We start from the raw sequence: 25,856 nt of genomic DNA, 5'->3' as shown, positions 1-25,856 counted from the left end.
GCAATATGTATTTATCTACAGTATTGAGTTCACGGAGGCGGGCAGGACCAATTACATTATCACAAAAAGGCGGACTTTTCATCTTCTTGAATAAAGAAAACTCAAGACATGCATTTGTGGCAAAAAAGAGTAAATATAGATTTCTAATAAATGCCAGGGGCATTGTGTTAGACATCACTGTCGTGTGACATTAGAAATGAATCCAAGACTATTTAGAGCACAGTCTGAAGAATAAAAATGTGTGTTTCTATGAACATTGCCTGGACCTTTTTAATTAGCTTTCTGGTTCTCACGTTGTATCACTATCTTGGGGCATGGTCTGCCTATTTCACATCAGGTTTATTCCTTTTGCGGTTGAATGTTACTTTCTAGGCCCGCAGAAAAACACTACAAAACAAACAGCTCTTAGCAAACCTGGACACCTCTTTGCTGTTTCTTTCCCATTTTCCACCCATTACGCGGCCCCAGCCATTACCGTTACATACACATGATTTCCCTTGACTCAAAAGTGTTGCATTAGATGGAAGGGCCTAAGGCTTCTCAGAGTACTCAATTCATTATTTTGTTTTTCTGTTGACAAAACATTTCTTTGTGTTGCTGAGCTCTTTTATGCTCATCTGAAAGATATAAGTTTAATGGGAAGTCGAGAGTTGGAATTTCCATTTTGTGAGATGAAACACATGAACCAAAGTTTGACTTATTAAAGAAAATAAATGCACACCTAAAAAAAAAAAAAAAAAAAGAAACACATTGTCTTATTGCTCAGCGGTGAATTGATGCCTACATTCCAGACTAAAGTATACAAAAAGGGATGAATGGAATTCTTGAATTAATCCCAGTCACTGTCTATCATTTTTTTGGCTCACCATTCCAGCTCAGCTTGGACCCAGACATATGAAAATCAGCCATTAACCTGCTCCAGTGGGAACGGTAGAGCTTGAACTGCAACACCAGGTCCTCCTTGAACCAGAACACCATTTTGTATCAGTTATGACCTAGTTAGGGCTCATCAGCCAGTTATAGCTTGATTCCAGTGACAAAGTGTGCTGGGGACTCAAGTCCTATGATAGACTGGGATGTGCTCACAAGTAAATAACATTGGGTGATACATGACTTTTGTTGTATACATTACATATCCTACTATGCCCTTCTTAGAAAATCCAGGTTTGAAAGTTCACACTTGTTGCCCAGTTCTCAAAGACGTTGAAGCAAGGGAGTTTTCTTCAACCATTCTTTTGGCCCTACTAAACAACATCACTAGATCACATCACAACAAAAACTAGTGTTTTTAAATTAGATGTCTGGGGTTGGTTATATCTTCCTAGCATCTGTCTGCAACCCCCACTTCAGCACTCAGGGGCTTATTTACAAGCTCCTCGTATCAACTGTGCTTCACTTTTTACCGTATAAAAAGTGACTCTCTGATGGAGCAAGGGGCTTGCAAATAAGCCCCTCAGTTTGTCAGAATAGAGTGTTTCCTCCCAATCTAACCATCCATGGAGTGAACAAAAAACTAGACACCATATTTCTTAATAATATGAATAGCTGGAGCTCAGTTCATTCATTACAGGGGGCTAAACACCCCTGGAACCAGGATTCTCGAACCTCTTGGGGAAGATTATGGGTATATAACGTAAAGCACTACTGGATGGAAGGTATTGAGAAGGCTGAAACTTGACAGAGGCTTCACTCCATACAAACAAACTTTATCAGATGTTTCTTCAATTGGAGAGTGGATAAGTTAATTGGCCACTACTTTTCCCCAAGAAATGAAGAACAGAGCAAGCCTCACTCATCTCAGGATGCCAGCCTCTTGATTTCATATCAGGAAAAAATTGAAAAAGTCAATTGGGTTCAAGGTTGCCCCACCACAGCATTTCAGTACAACTTGCAACGTGTCACCACACAAAGGGGGTCATTCTGACCCCGGCGGGCGGCGGGAGCCGCCCGCCTGGAGGGAACCGCCAGAATACCGCTGCGCAGTCAAAAGACCGCAGCGGCTATTCTGGGTTTCCCACTGGGCTGGCGGGCGACCGCCAAAAGGCTGCCCGCCAGCCCAGTGGGAAACACCCCTCCATGAGGATGCCGGCTCCGAATGGAGCCGGCGGAGTGAAGGATGTGCGACGGGTGCAGTAGCACCCGTCGCGAATTTCAGTGTCTGCTGAGCAGACACTGAAATTCAAAGTGGGGCCCTCTCACGGGGGCCCCTGCAGTGCCCATGCCATTGGCATGGGCACTGCAGGGGCCCCCAGGGGCCCCACGACACCCCTCACCGCCATCCTGTTCCTGGCGGGCGGAACCGCCAGGAACAGGATGGCGGTGAGGGGGTCGGAATCCCCATGGCGGCGCAGCAAGCTGCGCCGCCATGGCGGATTCCCATGGGCAGCGGAAAGTCGCGGTACACCGCCGGCTTTCCGCTTCTGGCCGCGGCTGTACCGCCGCGGTCAGAATGCCCGGCGGAGCACCGCCAGCCTGTTGGCGGTGCTCCCGCCGACCCCGGCCAGAATGACCCCCAAAGTTTCTACCTCTTTGGTGCAGCAAATTGGGGGATTTAATTCAGATCTACATTCCCCTTAACTGAATGTTCCCTACATCACAAGTGAAACAATGTAGAAAAGGAATGTGTTGGCTCGACTAATCCAAATATTTTACCAGACTCCCATTTTCAGGGCGTGAGTCTTTCTTAGCACAATCAACACATCCCAGTGGTACACAAAGCATTTTTTTTATATATTAGGCTGTTTCTCTTCAGCCGAACCCACTGGGTCAGAATGCACAACCACACAACTAGATTTTTTTTCATTAATTGTGAGAGGGCAGCTTTACTGGCACATGGATGCAGTCACCCCAGTGCTGGAACAGTGATTCTCCCTCTGTGGAGGCATATTAGAGAGAGAGTGATTCTCCCTCTGTGGAGGCATATTAGAGAGAGAGTCATTGAGCATCACTTGACGTGATCAGTCGAGACCAGCTTATTTTTTAAATAAAATGTATTAAATGTGTCTGACATGGAATGCCCTTTCCTGGCACTGGACTGCTGCCCCACCAGTGGGCACATATAGGGGGTCATTCTGACCCCGGCGGTCAAGGACCGCCGGGGCCGGGGTCGGCAGTAGCACCGCCAACAGGCTGGCGGTGCTCCGCCGGGCATTCTGACTGCGGCGGTACAGCCGCGGCCAGAAGCGGAAAGCCGGCGGTGTACCGCCGACTTTCCGCTGACCATGGGAATCCGCCATGGCGACGCAGCTTGCTGCGCCGCCATGGGGATTCCGACCCCCTCACCGCCATCCTGTTCCTGGCAGTTCCGCCTGCCAGGAACAGGATGGCGGTGAGGGGTGTCGTGGGGCCCCTGGGGGCCCCTGCAGTGCCCATGCCAATGGCATGGGCACTGCAGGGGCCCCTGTAAGAGGGCCCCACTTTGAATTTCAGTGTCTGCTCAGCAGACACTGAAATTTGCGACGGGTGCAACTGCACCCGTCGCACATCCTCCACTCCGCCGGCTCGATTCGGAGCCGGCATCCTCATGGAGGGGTGTTTCCCACTGGGCTGGCGGGCAGCCTTTTGGCGGTCGCCCGCCAGCCCAGTGGGAAACCCAGAATACCTGCGGCGGTCTTTTGACCGTGCAACGGTATTCTGGCGGTTCCCTCCAGGCGGGGTCAGAATGACCCCCATAGTCTTAATTAAAAATGGAGGGTAAAGGTTGTACAGTTTGTTCGTCCCGGGGGGGGGGGGGGAGGTTGGGACGGAAACCAAATCTAGACACCTGGAGCTATGTTATGAATACAGCACAATTTTCTAGTTTGTGTTAGGGCTCAAAGGAGTGCACTACACAAACAAGGCGAGTGAGTCATGGTACTGTGAATGTTCTGCCCTCAGAGTAACTGCAAACTAGCGCTGCACTGGGGGCAGTGCATTCAAGTGAAATACAGAATGACTTTTAAGCAGCTGCTCTGTGTTTCACTTTGCAGGCAGCACGTGCCTGCACTTTTAAGAGGGATGAGAGATCCCCTTGCAGGTGGGTGCTATGAGTGATATTGGGGGGGCGCACTGACAGTGCGCCAGCTTTTCGTGGCAGACTGTCAGTGCATCACATTAGAGAATCTTTGCCCGTGTGTATATATTATGGTATGAGTGTGGAGGAAAAAAGATTCCCTCATTTTCATGGGGCCACACCCCCATGCAAATGATGGAACACCCACTGATGACAACGCTGGTGATACATATGTGCCATCACTATCTGTATTATCTTTTTTGTAATAGCAAGTACACCTCCAAAGCTCAGGGTCGGACTGGCTCTTAAAATAGGTCTGGTCACCAAAAAAAAGTAGCCCCTAATAGCAAATCAGATAGCTAAAACTGTGTCTCACATTTGCAAATTGGGTCATTTTGAACGTGTAAAGACACTTCATAGAGGTGTTTTGTAATGTATGTGGGAAATATGTTTGTCCTTGCTGCAGGCAATAGATTTGGTAATTTCATGGACATTAACTGAACAAACCAACCCACCAGACAATAAAGCAGGCCCACAAACAGCCAGAAAACCAGTCCACCCACTCTTAAATCTAGGCCTTGTTTTTTTCAGTGACTTTCTATGGTTTTATATTTTGCTTCCTTACTATAACACCCCTGTAACCTTTGGGATTTTCAGTGAATTTCTATGTTTTTTTTATTGTAAATCTATTTTAATTACTATACAGTTGCTGTGAGCGGAGTATTTTCTCTGACTTGGCTGCAGGTGCCAAAGCTCCCACCAAGTCAGAGCAAACAGACATGTCCCTAGGGTGGCCACCCCAGGACTTATGAGGAGCTGGCCCTGCGGTGTGGCGGTTCCCAGGGCCATTACTAGCCCCCCTCCAATATTTGAATTTAGCCCCAGGTAGGTGTTGGTCCCCAGGAGTCAGCAATGGACCCTCATCCTAATTTTATAGTGTATAGCATATATAGTATAGTTAGTAGAACTCTAACTGTACCATATACATTTCTATGAGTTAGCTTTTTGGCCAAATCCTTGTTCATGATAGATAGATAGATAGATAGATAGATAGATAGATAGATAGATAGATAGATAGATAGATAGATAGATAGATAGATAGATAGATAGATAGATGTGGACAACACTTGCTTGTAAATAACTGCTATAACTTATTAAAATAATGGTAAGGAGTATCCTCTATAAGTTAGGTTTAGAAGATACTTGTTAGTGCCAGTAGTGTGAGCAGCGCTGAAAATCAGCATGAAAGAACCATGTGTTGCGAAAGAGCGCACAGCTATTCAAGTGGATTTTGCTTCCACTCAAGTAGAAAACCTACTGAAGCGGCACCAAATCTTCTCAAATGGCAGCCCCTGATCAGGACCACTCATGAATGGTGGCCAACTGCTTTATATAAGAAATCACGCTAGGGGGCTGCCAAATCTCACTAGGACTCACCAGCTCACATATTCTAGAAGCATTGTGTGAGAAAAACTCCACAATGAGGAGATTGGTGGAATTTGGCCAGAATTTAGCATTAGAGTTGGCACCCTGTCCAAGTAGGGACCCTCACTCTAGTCAGGGTAAGGGTGTTATACAGCTAAGATAACCCCTGCTCATCCCCATGGTAGCTTGGCTCAAGCAGTTTGGCTTATCTCAGAGGCAATGTATAATGCATTTGTACACACACACACACACAGTAGCACAGTGAATACCCCCACACAAGTACTTCACGCCAGTTTAGAAACATAGCCAATATTTAACTGAGTGAAACAAGACTAAAATGACAAACATCCAGCATACACAAGTAAAAATACACATTTTCAAAGTTGAACTGTAGTATAGCACTTAGAAACACAAATGCTGCAACTGGGGCTATAACAACAAACTTAACAGAGTCACTTCCAACAGTGTGGCACCACCCGACAAGGAGCACACCCAGCTACGGAGTCATGAAGACCCTGGTTACACTATCTTGGAAAACAATAAGGAAACAAAGACATTGCATGAAGTCAGGGAGGTGAGGCATTGCTGGAGCTGGAGCGGCGTCGGTTTCTTACTGATACCGAGGAGGATAGGCATTGATTCCTTACTGCTAGGCAGAGGAGGTAAGGTGTTGGTTTCTTATGGCTGCAGAGGAGGTGATGCGACGTTGACTGCGAGGCATCAATATCTTACAACATGATGCATTCAATGAATCCAGCAAGTCAAGATGCAAGGCATTGACTTTGCAGTGTTGTGATCACAACACAGGGCCAAGGGTGCTTCTGCGGAGTCGTAGTCGGGTGTCACAGTCATCGGTGTCTGGACTCACACTGTGGCAGGACTTCAAAGGTGCTGCGATGGCACTGGCCTGTGTTGTAAGTTGTGATTGTTGAACTCAGTGGGGACCACAGCTCCAGTGCAGGCAGTGTTGTTGGGTCAGAGAGCGCTTCAGATTCCTAAGTCATTTTGGAAGTTGATGCACTAGTTTCTTCCATGTTGCACCCTAACTCACTCTCAAAGGCCCAGGAACCAGATTTGGCACCACTTAGCAAGTCAGGACTCTGAGTTAGAGAGCCCAGGCACTGGCAGGTGAAATTGTTGATGTCCCTGAGACTTCTTAACAGGAGGCAAGCTCAGTCCAAGCCTTTGGAAAACCTTTGGAAGCAGGATGAAGAAAGCCAAGCCCAGTACTTTTACTTCCAGGACAGAAGCAGCAAGCAGCAGATCAGCACAACAAAGCAACAGGCAGAGTGTTGGCAGTCCCTCCTACTGCATCCAGTTCTTCTTCCTGGTAGAATTTCCTCAGTCCAGAAGGATTGTAAATATGTGGTGTCAGAGGTCCAGTACTTATACCCATTTCTGTCTTTAAAGTAGGTAAACTTAAAAGAGAAGTATTTGTATTGCACAATACCCTGCCTTTCCCTGCCCAGGGCCTAGACATACTCAAAGGGGTTGTGTGAGGACAGGCACAGTCCTATTCAGCTGTTAGTTTCTCTAGCTCAGGAAGATCCATCAGCCTGGGATAGACCATCAGGATATGTAGGGCAGACCCTAGCTCCCTTTGTGTGACTGCCTAGAGTGAATGCACAAATAGCCTAACAGTAATCCTGACCCAGACGTGTATTCAGCAGACGGCAGAAGCATAGAATGGTTAAGCAAGAAAATTCCCACTTTCCAAAAGTGCAAAAGCAAAAGATGATGGACAGAATGCAGAACAAATTAAACATTCACCCAAGTCACTGATCTGGGTTTAATCCATCAGTTTTTTTTGCTTGCCATGTCATTCCAGTTTGGACCCAGCTCTATGCAAATCAGTCTTGACCTTGCTCCCCATGGGAACAGTCCAGCTTGAACTGCTAGGCCAGGTCCTTCTTGGACCAGAAACAAGCATCCTGGGACTGGTTTTGAGGTATCACCCCTCACCAGCCATGCTAGCTTGAATCTGGTGGCATAGTGAGCATGGCACCCATGTCTCAGCATACGCTTCCCACTGAGGGCGACAAATGAAAAAACAACAGATGATGGATGGAATGCAGATCAGTAGAACAATCAAACATTCACCCCCAGTCACAGATCTAGGTTTAATACATCAGTTTTTTTGCTCACAATGCCATTCCGGTTTGGACCCAGCCATATGCAAATCAGTCTTGACCGTGCTCCCCATGGGAACAGTCCAGCCTGAACTGCCAGGCCAGGTCCTCCCTGGACCAGAAACAAGCATCCTGGGACCGATTTTGGGGTATAATCCATCATCAGCCAAGCTAGCTTGAATCTGGTAGCATAGTGAGCATGAGACCCACATCTGGGCATATCCTTTCCAATTAGGACGGCAAATGCATTTCATTGACTTCATTTGGACCACACACTATAACGGTTGTAGCCACACCCTACACTAGACATTTCTCGATTGAACTCTGTGCAGACAGCAGTAAGATCTAGTGTCTGTGTAGGATTAGCTCTGTGGTGTTGTTTATTTTTTTAAATGACCAGTGGTTCTTCAAAGCAGTAACACTGAGAAGATCCCACAATGGAGGAGGAACAAGAGACATCCCTTGGGAAGAAGGAGAGTAAAGTGGGGAAGTATTGCACGATTGCTGAAGGAGAGAATTTGTCACTTGTAACATTTGTGCCCAACAACTGTCTTGTGAAACTACAAAAAAGTAATACCATGGAACTCGCTGTAAGTGGAAGCACCTCTGAACCATCCAGGAGAGAGTCTTTCAGGGCTGGTATACCAGGGTGATGAGAGACACGGCAGTTGGAGAAAGCCCTTCAAGTTGCAGAGGTTCTGAAGGACAGTCATCATCCATTATTAGTGTACCATCTGTTTGCCTGGAATTGGGAAGCACAGTAACTTACTTTGCAAATTGCCATGTCCTCCTTTGTGTGAAAGTCTTCACTGTTAAAGAGTTTTTTGCTTCTATTCGCAACCACCGTTGCTAGTTTTTTCTTTGTTTACAATTTTGAAACAATGTTTATTATGTTTACACAGTGATGCACGTTGCTTATTTGTTTCTTGTTGGACTCATTTGTTTGAGTGCCGGATTTCCTTGAAAGAACAAAAACATCAAAATAACACATTATTAAAAAAACATTCAAAGTAAAAAAGGTTCTTGTTAGAACCATTCCGTTCACTCAAATAAGCTTTGTCTGTGTTTTTTTTGTTACTGTATGTGATGGAGTGTACTACAGTATGTTTGGGTGCGTTACTGAAGGCATACGTTTCTGTGTATACATCAATGTGTGCCTGGATGTATCAGTGTGTGCATCACTGTATCCCTGGATGTGTCACTGTGTGCATCACTGTGTGCCTGAGTGTGTTATATGCATCAGTGTGTGCCTGCTGTGTCAGTGTGTGCATTAGTATGTGCTTGGGTGTGTCAGTGCATACATCAGTTTGTGGCTGAGTTTGTCAGTGTTTGAATAAGTGTGTACCTAGGTGTCTATGTGTATGCATCAGTGTAAACCTGGGTGTGTCAGTGTATACATCAGTATGTTCCAGGATGTGTTAGTGTATACATCAGTGAGTGCCTGGGTGTGTGAATGTATGCAACAGTGTCTGCCTGGTTGTGTCACTGTTTGAATCGGTGTGTGTCTGGCTGTCCCTGTGTATGCAGCAGAGTGTATCTGTATGTATCAATGTATGCATCAGTGTCGGCCTGGTTGTGTCAGTGTGTGAATCAGTGTGTGCCTTGGTGTCTCTGTGTATGTATCAGTGTCTGCCTGGGTGTCTCTGTGTATGCATCAGTGTGTGCCTGGGTAGGTCACTGTATGTATCAGTGTGTGCTCGGGTGTGTCTGTGTGTGTATCAGTGTGTTTTTTGGATTTTCAGTATGTGCCAGTATGTGCCTTGGTGTCTCTGTGTATGCATTTCTGTAAACCTAGCTGTGTCAGTGTATGCATTTGTGTGTGTTTCGTTATGTCAGTATGTCAGTGTGTGCATCAGTGTGTGTCTGGGTATGTTGGTGTGTGCAGAACTCTGCACCACTTTGTGACTGAGTTGTCAGTGTATGCATCAGTGTGTGCTTGGGAGTGTCTGTACATGCATCAGTGTGTGCCTGTTTGTGTCAGTGTATGCATCAGTGTGTACCTGGGTGTGTCAGAGTACATATCAGTGTGTGCCTCGGTGTGTCTGTGTATACATCAGTGTGTGTTTGGGTATGTCAGTGTGTGCATTAGTGTGTGCCTGAGTGTGTCTGTCTACACATCAGTGTGTGCCTGGGTGTGTCAATGTATGTATCAGTGTGTACCTAGGTGTGTCGGTGTGTGCATTCATGTGTGCCTGGATGCATTGGTGTATACATTATTGTGTTCTTGGGTGTGTCAGTGTGTGCCTGGGTGTGTCAGTGTATGCATTAGTGTGTCCCTGGGTATCTCCGTTTATGCATCAGTGAGTGGCTGGCTGTATTAGCCTATCTATCAGTGTGTGCTTGGGTTTCTCATAGTGTGAATGATTATGTGCCGGGGTGTGTTAGTCTATGCATTAGTGTGCACTCGGATGTGTTAGTGTATGCATGAGTGTGTGCCATGGTGTTCTAGTGTGTGCATGTATGTGTCTTTGGGTGTGTTAGTGTATGCACATGTGTATGCCAAGGGGTGTTTTCGTTAGTGTGTATTGTTGTTTTAGTGTAATTAAATATGTTTAGAAAGTATATGTATGGATGTTGTATGATTGAAAAAAGATGCAATTCGTTACCTACATTACTGCAAAATAGTCATTTAATCTGTGTAGAAAGAGAGAAAATATAAACAGTAGTTAAAGTTTCATATCATACATTTCTCTATCAAAGGTTCATAATCTGTAGTAAAAAAAGGCAATTGTTAGTAAAAAAAACACAAGAAATTCACATCATTGTATAGCGATTATACATATTATTTAATAATCTTGTATTTCCTTCCTTTGCTGTTCTCAGCTTCGATACTTTTACATTATAAATGAAATGTGTATAGATACTCATCTCTAAACAGTGATGGGGACAGTCATCTGGACTGTAAGAAAACCCCTCAGTACATAGAACCTTTATTTCAAATTAAAATGACTATAAATCACATTCATTACAAATATTTACCTAATTCTTTTACCTATACTTGTTAAATAATATAATTTTTATTATAGTTTTAAAATATAAGTAATGTATACAAATGATAGTGGTAGGTGAAAAGGCAAATAAAGACATCGCCATTGATCTTTGTCCTGAATTGTAGTTTGTGATCTGTGTTTTCAATTTAGTGCTATCTCTGTTGTTTTCTTCAAGCTTAAGAACATTTCAAGATTTACAATCTGTTATGAAGCCTTGGTAGGCTGTATGATGTCTTAACTTGTTGTTTTAGAAGTCCCAGAATTGTACAATTTAAATTTTTCAGTAGTAAACCTCCTTAGAATTTTGGTTGAAGAGAGAAAAGGTAAGAATTTGGTAGTTTATAGGGTAATCGTTGGTTGAATGAAAGGTTGCAATTATTACACTCTGTCCATCCAGTTCTATTTTTTAGATGGTGTAGGGCCCGGATGTATCATTTACTCCTTCATGAAAAATAATAGCCAAACAGGAATATGTTTTACCAGAAATAGAGATTGTCCACCTTTAAAATTAACAATTTGAGTTTCCAGCTTAGTTTCATCTGCATTGCATAGCTGTAGAATTAAGACATAGTTACCAGTCCTTCTTATGTTCAAAGTTGATGGGAGATCTGACTTACATTTTGTGCATGTATTATTCTGTGATTCATAACTCAACATTTTCTCAAAATTGACAGTTTTACAGTATGGTAGAGTTAAGTAGATAAATTATTCTGCATCTAATTCTGTTTTTGAAGAAAAGGAACAATTTTTTAAATCATGCTGTAGTGATTAACTCGGTCCAAATAGCTCATCAATGGGTACCATCTCTTCTTCTAAGATACCAAGTAGGACCATCAAGAACTCTTATGCATCTTCTTTAGTGTTTTGAGTGAAGCACACAGAACCAGTACACAGATCTGTATGATCTCTAACACAAGATACAGAATATGTTTTTGTTCTATCACTGCACAAGCATTCTAACAAGCTAACCATTCTGTTTGATTGAATGAACCAGAGGAGATAAGGAGAATAGTGAAGTGAGAACTACTTTGGCATTTTACAATCAGGAAATGTGCAACAGACCTAGCTCTCTATTTCACACCCTTCAAGTTCATCCAAATTTAAGCACTAAGGGGGTAATTCTGACCCTGGCGGGCAGCGGTTGCCGCCCGCATGGCGGGAACCGCCATTTGGCCGCACCGTGGTCAAAAGACCGCTGGTGCTATTCCAACTTTCCCGCTGGGCCGGCAGGCGCTACCCAAGGTAGCGCCCGCCGGCCCAGCGGGAAAGAGGCCTGCAACACTGAAGCCGGCTCCAAATGGAGCCGGCGGTGTTGCAGGTGTGCGACGGGTGCAGTTGCACCTGTCGAGCTTTTCACTGTCTGCATAGCAGACAGTGAAAAGCAGGCTGGGGCCCTGTTAGGGGGCCCCTGCACTGCCCATGCCAGTGGCATGGGCAGTGCAGGGGCCCCCAGGGGCCCCTAGACACCCGTTCCTGCCATCCTGTTCCTGGCAGTAAAAAACGCCAGAAACAGGCTGGCGGGAAGGGGGTCAGATTCCCAAGCAGTGCCGCCATGGCGGATTCGCCCAGCCGGGGGAACTCCGGCGGGAAACCGCTGGACCCGTTTTTCTGACTGCGGCTTTACCGCCGCGGTCAGAATGGGCAGGAAAGCACCGCCAGCCTGTTGGCGGTGCTTCCGCCGTCCCCGGCCCTGGCGGTTTTTGACCGCCAGGGTCGGAATGAGGGCCTAAGTGTCTAACCGCATTTCTGTTTGGAAACAAAATTAAATCAATTATTTTACCCATAGCTTCATTAACTATTCTCTCCTCAACATTTAGAGTACCCTGCAAAATCACCCTACAGTTCTGACAAACATATAAACTCTTTTCTAATCCAGCAGTTTTGGAAACAGACTGCTCTGAAGAATTCAGTTTAGATTGTAATTTTTCAGTCAACAGTATTGTAACTCTTTAACCCCTACGGTGCCTTGGACGAGGTGATCTCGTCCAAGGCACCGGTTCCCGGGTGCCTTGGACAAGATCACCTCGTCATGCACCCGGGAACCGGGGGGAGCGCTAGTGCTCCCCCCTTTGTCCCCCACCCACACCCCCCGGTCGTGGAGGGAAGGGGAATCCCTTCCCTTTCCACCCCGACCCCCCCTCCCCTGTGAAGTCAGTGCGCATCACGCGCTGATTGTCACAGAGGCCTCCTCCTTCGCGCTGGAAGCTCAGCTTCAAGCGTGCTCGGAAGAGAAATGCAAAACATTTCTCTTCCGATCACTTGGAGGAGGCCGAGAGAGGCTTCAAAGGGAAGGAAATGTATTTCCTTCCCTTTGAAGTCTCTCTCAGCGTTTCAAAAGCCGGATTGCAAAGCAATCCGGCTTTTGAAACGCCCACTAGACACCAAGGATTTATTTAGAAAACGGAAATTGCCATAAGGGAGCGACCCCTTGGGCAAGGGTCGCTCCCAGGGGGGCATTTTTTTTTTAGGTGGGGAGCGACCCATTAGGCAAGGGTCGCTCCCCTAGGGGGCAAATTACATTTAGGCCATTTCTGCCCCCCTTGGGGGCAGATTGGCCTATTTTTATGAGGCCAATCTGCCCCCAAGGGGGACAGAAACCACTAGACACCAGGGAGTTTTTTTTTTATTTGGAAATTGGCATAAGGGAGCAACCCCTTAGGCAAGAGTCGCTCCCCTAGGGGGCAAATTACATTTAGGCCATTTCTGCCCCCCTTGGGGGCAGATTGGCCTATTTTAATTAGGCAGATCTGCCCCCCTTGGGGGCAGAAACCACTAGGAACCAGGGATTTTTTTGTTGTTGTTTTACAGATGGTGAGCGACCCCTTAGGCAAGGGTCCCTCCCCTGGAGGGGCAAATTGTATTTAGGCCATTTCTGCCGCCTTTGGGGGCAGATTGGCCGATTTTAGGTCAATCTGCCCCAAAAGGGGGCGGAAACCACTAGGCACCGGGGATCTTTTTTTGCGCCAATGTCACACAAGGGGAGCGTCCCCGTAGGCAAGGGTCGCTCCCGGGGGAGGCTTGGGGGTGCAAATTTATTTTAGGCCATTTCTGCCCCCCCTGGCGGCAGATCGGCCTATTTTTATTAGGGCGATCTGCCCCCAGGGGGCAGAAACCTGAAGGTGCCAGGGCAAAAAATTTTGTGCGTGTTTTTTTTGTTTGTTTGTTTTTTTATAGATGGGGAGCGACCCATTAGGCAAGAGTCGCTCCCCTGGGGGGCAAATTGTATTTAAACCATTTCTGCCCCCCGTGGGGGCAAATCGGCCGATTTTAGGTCAATCTGCCCACAAGGGGGGCAGAAACAACTAGGCACCGGGGATCTTTTTTTTGTGCCAATGTCACGCAGGGGGAGCAACCCCGTAGGCAAGGGTCGCTCCCCAAGGGGGTTGGGGGGCATATTTATTTTAGGCCATTTTTGCGCCCCCCCCTGGGGCTGGCTGAGCTAGAGGCCAAAATCCACAGGTAGGCACTTTGTAAAAAACACTTCTATTTTCTGTGAAAAAATGTGATGTGTCCACGTTGTGTTTTGGGCCATTTCCTTTCGTGGGTGCTAGGCCTACCCACACAAGTGAGGTAGTGAGGTATCATTTTTATCGGGAGACTTGGGGAAACGCTGGGTGGAAGGAAATGTGTGGCTCCTCTCAGATTCGCGAAGTTTCTGTCACCGAAATGTGAGGAAAATGTTTTTTTGTAGCCAAATTTTTAGGTTTGCAAATGATTCTGGGTAACAGAACCTGGTCAGAGCCCCACAAGTCACCCATCTTGGGTTCCCCTAGGTCTCTAGTTTTCAAAAATGCACAGGTTTGGTAGGTTTCCCTAGAGCTAGAGGCCAAAATCTACAGGTAGGCACTTTGCAAAAAACACCTCTGTTTTCTGTCCAAAAATGTGATGAGTCCACGTTGTGTTTTGGGGCATTTCCTGTTGCGGGCGCTAGGCCTACCCACACAAGTGAGGTAGCATTTTTATCGGGAGACTTGCGGGAATGCTGGGTGGAAGTTAATTTGTGGCTCCTCTCAGACTCCAGAACTTTCTGTCACCGAAATGTGAGGAAAATTTGTTTTTTTAGCCAAATGTTGAGGTTTGCAAAGGATTCTGGGTAACAGAACCTGGTCAGAGCCCCACAAGTCACCCCATCTTGGATTCCCCTAGGTCTCTAGTTTTCAAAAATGCACAGGTTTGGTAGGTTTCCCTAGGTGCCGCTGAGCTAGAGGCCAAAATCTACAGGTAGGCACTTTGCAAAAAACACCTCTGTTTTCTGTCAAAAAATGGGATGTGTCCACGTTGTGTTTTGAGGCATTTCCTGTTGTGGGCGCTAGGCATACCCACACAAGTGAGGTATCATTTTTATCGGGAGACTTGGAGGAACGCTGGGTGGAAGGAAATTTGTGGCGCCCCTCAGATTCCAGAACTTTCTGTCACCGAAATATGAGGAAAATGTGTTTTTTTAGCCAAAGTTTGAGGTTTGCAAAGGATTCTGGATAACAGAACCTGGTCAGAGCCCCACAAGTCACCCCATCTTGGATTCCCCTAGGTCTCTAGTTTTAAAAAATGCACAGGTTTGGTAGGTTTCCCTAGGTGCCGGCTGAGCTAGAAGCCAAAATTTACAGGTAGGCACTTTGCAAAAAACACCTCTGTTTTCTGTCAAGAAATGTGATGTGTCCACGTTGTGTTTTGGGGCATTTCCTGTCGCGGGCACTAGGCCTACCCACACAAGTGAGGTATCATTTTTATTGGGAGACTTGGTGGATCGCTGGGTGGAAGGAAATTTGAGGCTCCTCTCCGATTTCAGAACTTTCTGTCACCGAAATGTGAGGAAAACTTGTTTTTTTAGCCAAATTTTGAGGTTTGTAAAGGATTCTGGGTAACAGAACCTGGTCAGAGCCCCACAAGTCACCCCATCTTGGATTTCCCTAGGTCTCTAGTTTTCAAAAATGCACAGGTTTGGTAGGTTTCCCTAGGTGCCGGCTGAGCTAGAGGCCAAAATCTACAGGTAGGCACTTTGCAAAAAACACCTCTGTTTTCTGTAAAAAAATGGGATGTGTCCACGTTGTGTTTTGGGGCATTTCCTGTCGCAGGCGCTAGGCCTACCCACACAAGTGAGGTACCATTTTTATCGGGAGACTTTGGCGAACATAGAATAGCAAAACAAGTGTTATTGCCCCTTGTCTTTCTCTACATTTTTTCCTTCCAAATATAAGAGAGTGTGTAAAAAAGACGTCTATTTGAGAAATGCCCTGTAATTCAGATGCTAGTATGGGCACCCCGTAATTCAGAGATGTGCAAATAACCACTGCTCCTAAACAGCTTATCTTGTGCCCATTTTGGAAATACTAAGATTTTCTTGATAGCTATTTTTCACTCTTTATATTTCAGCAAATGATTTGCTGTATACCCAGTATAGAATGAAAACCCACTGCAGGGTGCAGCTCATTTATTGGCTCTGGGTACCTAGGGTTCTTGATGAACCTACAAGCCCTATATATCCCCGCAACCAGAAGAGTCCAGCAGACGTAACGGTATATTGCTTTCAGAAATCTGACATTGCAGGAAAAAGTTACAGAGTAAAACGTAGAGAAAAATTGTTGTTTTTTTACCTCAATTTCAATATTATTTTTTTTAAGTTGTTATTTTCTGTAGGAAACCCTTGTAGGATCTACACAAATTACCCCTTGCTGAATTCAGAATTTTGTCTACTTTTCAGAAATGTTTAGGTTTCTGGGATCCAGCATTGGTTTCACGCCCATTTCTGTCACTGACTAGAAGGAGGCTGAAAACACAAAGAAATCGTAAAAATGGGGTATGACCCAGTAAAATGCCAAAATTGTGTTGAAAACTTGGGTTTTCTGATTCAAGTCTGCCTGTTCCTGAAAGCTGGGAAGCTGGTGATTTTAGCACCACAAACCCTTTGTTGAAATAAAAGAATATTGTAGTTGAGGTGAAAAAAACAGCAATTTCTTCCACGTTTTACTCTAACTTTTTCCTGCGATGTCAGATTTTTGAAAGCCATAAACCGTTATGTCAGCTGGACTCTTCTGGTTGCAAGGATATATAGGGCTTGTAGGTTCATCAATAACCCTCGGTACCCAGAGCCAATAAGTAAGGTGCACCTTGCAATGGGTTTTCAGTCTATACAGGGTATACAGCAATTCATTTGCTGAACTATAAAAAGTGAATATAGGTATCAAGAAAACCTTTATATTTCCAAAATGGCCACAAAATAAGGTGTTGAGAAGCAGTGGTTATTTGCACATCTCTGAGTTCCGGGGTGCCCATACTAGCCCATACTAGCATGTGAATTGCAGGGCAGAAATTTACACACTGTCTTATGTTTGTAAGGAAAAAATTTAGAGAAAGACAAGGGGCAATAACACTTGTTTTGCTATTCTGTTTTCTCCCAAGTCTCCCGATAAAAATAGTACCTCACTTGTGTGGGTAGGCCTAACGCCCGCGACGGGAACTGCCCCAAAACACAACGTGGACACATCACATTTTCACAAAGAAAACAGAGCTGTTTTTTGCAAAGTGCCTAGCTGTGGATTTTAGCCTCTAGCTCAGCCGGCACCTAGGGAAACCTAGCAATTCCGCACAGTTTTGAAAACTAGACCCCTAGGGGAATCCAAGATGGTGTGACTTGGGAGGCCCTGACCAGGTTCTGTTACCCAGAATCCTTTGCAAACATCAACATTTGGCCCCAAAAAAATTTTTTCCTCTCATTTTGATGACAGAAAGTTCTAGAATCAGAGAGGAGCCACAAATATCCTTCCACCCAACGTTCCCCCAAGTCTCCTGCTAAAAATGGTATCCCACTTGTAGGGGTAGGCATAGCACCCGCAACTGGAAATGCCCTGAAACACAACGTGGACACATCACATTTTCACAAAGAAAACAGAGCTGTTTTTTGCAAAGTGCCTAGCTGTGGATTTTGGCCTCTAGCTCAGCCGGCACCTAGGGAAACCTAGCAAACCTGCACAGTTTTAAAAACTAGACACCTAGGGGAATCCATGATGGGATGACTTGTGGGGCTCTGACCAGGTTCTGTTACCCAGACTCATTTGCAAACATTAAAATTTGGCCTAAAAAACACTTTTTCCTCACATTTCGGTGACAGAAAGTTCTGGAATCAGAGAGGAGCCACACATTTCCTTCCACCTAGCGTTCCCTCAAGTCTCCCGATATACATGGTACCTCACTTGTGGGGGTAGGCCTACTGCCTGCGAAAGGAAATGCCCCACAACACTAACTGGACACATCAAAATTATCAAATACAAAACTACCTGTTTTTGTGGGGGGGACCTGCGTTCTTGGTCCTGGGCTCAGCAGCCTTCTAGGGAAACCTACTAAACCCAGACATTTCTGAAAACTAGACACCCAAGGGAGTCTAGTGAGGTGTGACTTGCGTGGATTCCCCAATGTTGTCTTACCCAGAATCCTCAGCAAATCTCAAATTTAGCTAAAAAATCACATTTTCCCACATTTCTGTGTGGGATCACCGTACTGGGACAAATTTCATACCACCCAATGTTCCCCTCAATCTCCCGGTAAAAATGATACCTCATTTGTGTTGGTGGGTCAAGTGCTTGTGAAAGGGAAGAGCCAAAAACATGTCGATATTGAGGGGGAACCAAAGGGGATCCAAACGGGCAGCAGAATTTTTATCAATATAGATTGGACAATGCTGGGTTGTAGGAATTTTGTTGATTCCTGCAGATTCTGGAAGGTTCCATCACAAAAACATAGGAAAAATGTGTGATTTCCAGCAAAGTTGGAGGTTTGCAGGGCATTGTGGGTACAAAAATGGTGCGGGTGCATGTGAAACACACCACTCTGGAATCAACCAGATGTTTAGTTTTCAGATGTGTCTAGGTCTTGTGGATTTTTCTACATTGCAGCGTCCCAAAGTCTATAAAGTTTAGCCTGCAGCATTCCAAATGGGACGATTTTGAGAGTTAGCCAAGCTCTCATGACCCAAATGTGAAACCAAAACCCAAAATAATCAAATGTCTTCTAGTTTGCTGTGGGATAAGATGTTTTAGAGTGTGGGGCAGAGCTGAAAGACTGTTACCCCCCTCAGTTGGGGTGGGGGCATAACCAGGCTCATACAGGTTGGTAGCCACCACCCAAATATTTTTTGTTTTTAAAAAAAAATCCCTTGCATCTTGAAGACTTTCTGCAACCCCGGGGTGTGGATCAGGGGTAATTGCCCCATCTGCCCACTGGTAGAACATTTGGACCCATTTATTTGGGGTGGGGGTTTGGACATATCCCTACCCCCTTATTTTGGAGAAAAAAAAACATTCCTGGTCTCTGGTGGGCTTTCTGCCCCCCTTTGGGGTCAGATGGGCCTTCCACAAATAGGCCCATCTGCCAAGGGGGGCAGATATGGCAAACAGTAATGTGCCCCCATGGGGAGCGACCATTAAACAAGGGGCTGCCCCCTAACGAAAACAGATGCATACACACACACCAATCTTTGGTGCCTATGTGGTTTCTGCCCCCTTTGGGGGCAGACTGGCCTAATAAAATCTGCCGATATGCTACCAAGGGGGGGGGGGGGCAGAAATGGGCTAAAATTAATTTCCCCCCTCCAGGGAGTGACCCTTGTCTAAGGGGTCGCTCCCCTTGCGTGAAATTGGCGAAAAAAAAGATCCCTAGTGCCTAGTGGTTTCTGACCCCCTTGGGGGAAGATTGGCCTAACAAAAATCGTCCGGTCTAAATACAATGTGCCCCCCAGGGGAGCGACCCTTGCCTAAGGGGTCGCTCCCCAACTCTAACAAAACAAAAAAAACAGAAAAACAAACAAAAAAAATGATCCCTGGCGCCTAGTGGATTTTGCCCCTCCCCTGGGGGCAGATCGGCCTAACAACAATAGACCACCCTGCATAAAAGGCCTTACAAAATATTGCCCCCCCTGGGGAGAGACCCTTGCCCAAGGGGTTGCTCTCCTTGTGCCAATTTCATTTTTCTAAATTATCCCTGATGTCTAGTGGGCATTTCAAAAGCCGGATCGCTTTACAATCCAGCTTTTGAAATGCTCTGAGAGATTTCCTTCCCTTTGAAGCCTCTCAGCCCCCCATCACATTATCAGAAGAAAAATGTGGCCTCTGATGAGGTCAGCGTGCAAATTCGCGCTGACGTCATCAGACGTCACTGGGAGATCAGAGGGGTCAGGGGTGGAAGGGGAAGTCTTCCTCTTCCATCCCTGCCTTGGGGGGTGGGAGGGAAGCCCACAGAGGGAGCGCTAGTGCTCTCTCTGAACTTAGTGCCGAGGACGTAATAGTTACGTCCTCGGCACATGAGCACTGTGCCGGTGGACGTAACCATTACGTCCCCGGCACAGAAGGGGTTAAAGTGCAATAACACAGCTACATGCTTTCCTCCAAAAAGTACATCATACTCTGCCTTCAATATCTGTTGCATTCTCAAATGCATGCACGCAAGCATTAAGTTTGAGACCATGATAACCTCATCAATGATTAAAAGTTTTAATTTCTTCAAGACTCTGGAAACTTTGTGAAAAGCTTCACCAGATAACTTTTTTTTATTTTGGTTTATTATTGTGTTTAACAGGGGGCATAAGTAGATGATGCAATGTCATTCCTTTGATGTTGCAGCTAATCCAGTTGGGTCTGTTACTACACACCACAAAATGGAGACTGTAGTCTTCTGTAGATAAGTGGCTAGAACTTGGATTTAAAAACTTTCTCCAGTGCCAGATTGTGTGTTGGCATACAAAGGAATTGGCTTAAAAACTTGAACATTTACATTGATTGTATTTGTGCAGGAATCCATGCTATATTCTCTCTTTGACTTCCTTATATATTTTTTTCTGCTCATTGTTCAGTTGTTCTACTAAGTGTTCCAAGTCAACATTTTCTTCTCTTGCTTGGTGCATTGCTGTCTCCATCTCATTCGTGACTATGGTGGCTTAATTTTCAATTATTTGCTGTCCAAGAGGATCTTGACTAAGAGCACCAGAACTCTGGCTGCTTTGTGAACTATCCTTTGCTATTTTACTAGCAATTCTTTCCTCTTGATCAAATTCTTCATTTAATATTTTCAAGTAATTGGGACATACTGGACAATCAATGCTACCTTTTACAGCACTGAAAGTCTCTTTATAGCAGTCGTAGCAGTCATAATCTGAGAAACCTATGTTTGTATTTTTTGTCACCTCACTCATTACAAAAAACAAACTCGTAATGTAATTGTATTTTCTAAAACTGAGCAAGATAACAATGATGAGTGGCTGGAATTTGGTGCATATCTATTTGTAGAGGAACGCTTTGATAGAGACACACAGCAAATGATATGCCAGCTGGAGCAATTCATAATAGATAAGAATTGGTACCAATGCCACAAGAACTTGATCAATTAAATGAGTATGAATCAATTCTAATGCAAACTGAACATCCATTTCAAGTAATATTTCAAATGGAGCCGAAAGATAGGGAAACTGCTGCCAACAGAACTAAAGAAATTACTTAAAGGAAGAGTTGTCTATTTACCTTTACATTTTAAAAAACGTGTTGATGCAGTGGGTGACTAGAAATCTGTAGCTCAACCACTCATTAGTCTGGTAAATGGAGTGCCCACCAAAAGTAAAATAAAATCGGGTAATAGTTAGTGGATGTGAGTAAAGTCCAAAAAGCCACAATTTACTTGAAAGAAAATAATGTTTTTTACAAAAATATTGATAGTATTTTTCTACTTTATCAAAACCCAATCCAATATCTATAATCTTTTCTCAGAAAATCACCACCTACCTTTATGCAGCAACATATTTAGAACAACCAATAAAACGTGTCCTTTAAATTCTAACGAGTAGCTTTCATTTTCAACTGCATTTCATTTGAAAACTGCCTCATTCATCTGCAGCCTTGTCCTGAGCGGTACTCCAGCTTCCCTCCAGAATGCTCAGAGTGTGGATTGTGGGACACAACTATGCGTTTTTGGCTAGAGAGAGTGCAAAAAAGAGTGGCATTGACAGGAACCTGGTGTATCTAATGTGGATATTACTTGGGTTGGCAAGAGAGGGTTTAATTGCTCCCTTTGGATGAAATCATTAAGGATTGCCAACATCTAGACCTTATGATTGTGCACCATTCTGACAATGACCTTTGGGACATTAATGACACTTTTCCCACACACTGCGTTTGCTTTTTCTATCATTTGTCAAAGGCAGACGTGTAAGTGGTCATGTGAATTATGTCCACAAGTAGACAAATCCAGGAAACATGTTAATAAAATTGTTTTTACTTTCCACAGGGACCACAACTTAGTCGCCATATACCATAATAATTTACGGTTTGATATGGATGGTATATATAGAAATGATGGAGTTCACTTGACAGAAAAAGGCTACAAGGTGTTCTGGCAGAACCTGAAAGACTGCATCCTGTTCCATATGTAGTTATCAAGTATACACTATGAACACAAAGGCTATTTTCTGAGCTAAACCTTTTTACATAGATATAGTTTTTTATTTTCTTATTCATACTTTTTAAATTTAATTTATATACATAGATCCATCAGTGGATCTCAAAAATACCAAATCAAAAACATGTTTCAACATTTTAGACCCATTATTAGTTTTGATGCCACATTTATATCAAGCCACTGGAGTCATGGAACGTCTACCCTGACGCCCTTTCAGTAGCCAGTTTTACAGATACAACAACATCGGTGTGAGATTGTGTGTCTGGGTCTGAGAGTGGATATGAGAGTGTCTGTCTGGGTTGGAGAGAGTGTCTCTAGGTGTGGGAGTGGATGTGAGAGGGTGTCTCTTGATGTGAGAGTGGGTGTGAGAGACTCTGTCTGAGAGTGAGAGTGCATGGGGGAGTGTTTGGGTGTGACAGTGGGTGTGAGATTGTCTGTCTGGGTTTGAGAGTGGGTGAGAACATGCCTGGGTGGAGAGGGTGTTTCTGGGTGTAAGAGTGGCTGTTAGAGTGTCTGACTGGGTGTGAGACTAGGTGCGAGATGGTCTGTCTGGGTATGAGAATGGGTGTTACAGTCTCTGGATGTGAGAGTGGGTTAATTACTATACAGTTGCTGTGAGCGGAGTGTTTGCTCTGACTTGGCTGCAGGTGTCAAAGCTCCCACCAAGTCAGAGCAAATAGATACGTCCTGTGGGTGGCCACCCCAGGACATAGCAGGAGCTGGCCCTCCTGTCTGGATGTGAGAGCAGGTGTGAGAGCATCTGTCTGGGTGTGAGAGTGTCTGTCTGGATGTGACAGTGGGTGTGAGAATGTCTCTCTGGGTGTGAGAGTGGGTGCATGAGCATATGTCTGGATGTAAGAGTGGGTTTGAGAGTGTCTGTTAGGGAGTCAGACTGGATGTGAGAGGATGTGCCTGTATGTGGGATTGGTTGTGAAAGCATCTCTCTGGGTGTGCGAGTGAGTGTTAAAGTGTCTCTCCAGGTTTGAGAGTGGGTGTGAGAGTGTCTGTCTGGATCTGGGAGTAGGTGTAAGAGTGTCTCTCTGGGTGTGAGAGTGGGCATGAGTGCATCTGTCTTGGTGTGAGGGTGGGTGTGAGAGTGTGTGGGTATGAGAGTAGGTGTGAAAAGGTGTGTCTGTGTGAGATTGGTTGTGAGTGTCTCTGTGGTTGTGACAGTGGATGTCAGAGTGTCTCTCTGGCTGTATGAGTGGGAGTGAGATTGTCTCTCTGGGTGTGAGCATGGGTGAGAGATTGTCTGTCTGGATGTGAGAGTGGGAATGAGAGTTTCTCTTTGGTTGCGAGAGTGAGTGTGAAAGTGTCTGTCTGGATGTGAGAGTGGGTGTGAGAGCATCTGTCTGGGTGTGAGAGTGTGTGTGAGAGTGTGTGTCTGGATGTGAGAGTGGGTGTGAGAGTGTCTCTCTGGATGTGAGAGTGGGTGTGAGAGCATCTGTCTGGGTGTGAGAGTGTGTGTCTGGATGTGAGAGTGGGTGTGAGAGTGTCTCTCTGGATGTGAGAGTGGGTGTGAAAGCATCTGTCTGGGTGTCTGAGTGGGTGTGAGAGTGTCTCTCTGGATGTGAGAGTGGGTGTGAGAGCATCTGTCTGGGTGTGAGAGTGGGTGTGAGAGTGTGTGTCTGGATGTGAGAGTGGGTGTGAGAGTGTCTCTCTGGATGTGAGAGTGGGTGTGAAAGCATCTGTCTGGGTGTCTGAGTGGGTGTGAGAGTGTGTGTCTGGATGTGAGAGTGGGTGTCAGAGTGTCTCTCTGGATGTGAGAGTGGGTGTGAAAGCATCTGTCTGGGTGTCTGAGTGGGTGTGAGAGTGTTTGTCTGGGTGTGAGCATCGATGTGAGACTTTCTGCCTTAAACTGAGTGTGGGTGTGAGAGTGCCTTTTGAGAGGGACTGTGTGGGTGTGAGAGTGGGTGTGATAATGTTTGTCTGGGTGTGAGAGTGTGTCTGAGAGTGTCTCTCTGGGTATGAGATTGGGTGTGAGAGTGTCTGTGTGTAGAGTGGGCATCAGAGTGTGAGGGTGTGAGAGTGGGTGTAAGATTGGTTGTGAAAGTGTCATTCTGAGTGTAAGTGGGTGTGAGTGTACCTCTCTGGGTGCAAAAGTGGGCATGATTGTGTCTGCCTAGATAAAGCTGAGTCACGAAATTGCTGTCAGCACTTCTTGGTTGAAGCGGAAGGCAGCCAATTAGATCTCTCCACGAGATCCGGAGGATTTGTGAAGTGTTTGCACATCAAGGTAAACAAATTTGGATTTTCCTTAATTTCTCTTAAACTACTGAATGGATTTACACCAAGAGCATGATCTGCGGACCCGAAGGTACCATTCTGACATATTTGGGATAATTCCATCCAGTCATTTCGGCTGTAGTTGTGTTCAAAACATCTATGGGAATTTAGATGGGAAATGAACTTTTTTTACCCCCCTTTTTCTCTGCCCCCACTCGACAGATCACCCCAAAACTTTCCACGCATAACAAGAGTCTTGGACACACTTTATTGGGAAATTTTTGTGAAGATTCGTCAAATGGTGCCAACGATATTGGCAAGTCAAAAAATGCTTTTTCTATGGAAACTAGGTCCTAACTATAACTAGCTAGCTCCAGTCGCCAGTAGGTGCTTATAGTTAGCACCACATTTCTATAGGAAAATTGTTTTTTGACTTGTCAGTATCTTTGGCTTTGTTTGATGAATGTTCACAAAATTCTCCCAAGAAAGTGTGCCTGTTATTCTCATTGCACATGGAAAAATGCAGGCTGATCCATCAAGCAGGGGCAGACAAAAAGAGGGTGGGGTGAAAAAAGTGCACTTCCCATATGAATTCCTGTGGGATTTTTGAGCTACAGCTCAAAACACTGTACGCAATTGCACAAAATTTGTCAGAAAGCTTAGATTATGTTCCACAGATTGTGCTTTTTATTATTTGGTGTAAATTAGTTCAGTTTTTTTTTAGAAATGAAAGGAAATCCAAATTTGTATATCTAGAGCCCAGGTTCCTTCTCGATGATTTTGCGAAGACTAACAAGAACTTCAAACAGGAAATATTGGCAGCCATCTTGAGACTCGACTTCAGCCGAGTCCCACAAAAAAATGGAAATAAAAGAAAAGGGGCAGGTAGGAACACCTTGACCTTCAAACCTTGGGCTTGGGTTCGCAGAGGGACCCTGGCAGGGCAAAAAAGCACAAATTAAAAATAGAAATTAGTGAATTTGCTCTAAAAATAAAGTACATAAATAAAAAAGAAAGACGGGTCTCTCACCCTTGTTCGAATTGTAGCCCCTGGGTGGGCCAGGTCCCAGGAGATGATTAGGATTATTAGAAGGTGTTGCTTTGCCACCCATATTCAGGACAATGTACACTCTGTTTTTTCATGCCCCAGAATCAATTATACCCCCTGGCCGGCCAGTGTGGGTCTCCTTTCTGGAACCTCTGAAGCGCTTCTCAGCTCAACATAAAGCGTGCAAAATTCTCAAAATTCTGGCCCCTGTAGCAAATTAGAGAAATGTGCAAGCAATCGGCTCCTATCTGTTCATGGAGCATAAATCAGTCTGACCTTTGGAGCTGAGATGCATGTCTCTTGAGTTTCCCATGGGCACCGTGCTTTTTTTACTGACCGTCCGTTGACACTGCCTCGCTCAGGTTGACACAAACTATTTACTTTAACCGTGACCAGGTAGATGATGTCCTGCTATACTGGAGGCAGTTAATATCCCTTGAACCCCCCCTCGCGCTGGTCCACGGAGTGCGGCTGGCGCTACTACCGCCATACCTTCCCTCGCGCCGTGGCATGGGTTTGGACAATAAGGCTGCCCTGTCCTTTACAAATCCTCCGGTACTCACCTCAAGGTGTGTGCATTGGAGTGTCGGAGAGGGCTGGGGTGCAGTGAGCCC

The 25,856-nt window shown here is 45.3% G+C and overlaps 1 protein-coding gene across 1 annotated transcript in view; it reads left to right on the top strand.

Moving 5' to 3' along the window:
* Positions 1 to 25,856, top strand: part of LRP1B (LDL receptor related protein 1B) — a 4,500,992-nt gene that overhangs the window by 3,627,912 nt on the left and 847,224 nt on the right. The gene's annotated exons all lie outside the window — the stretch shown is intronic.

Source organism: Pleurodeles waltl, chromosome 3_1 (genome assembly GCF_031143425.1).
Source record: "Pleurodeles waltl isolate 20211129_DDA chromosome 3_1, aPleWal1.hap1.20221129, whole genome shotgun sequence".
Taxonomy (NCBI): domain Eukaryota; kingdom Metazoa; phylum Chordata; class Amphibia; order Caudata; family Salamandridae; genus Pleurodeles; species Pleurodeles waltl.
This window is presented reverse-complemented; position numbering and strand designations above follow the sequence as displayed.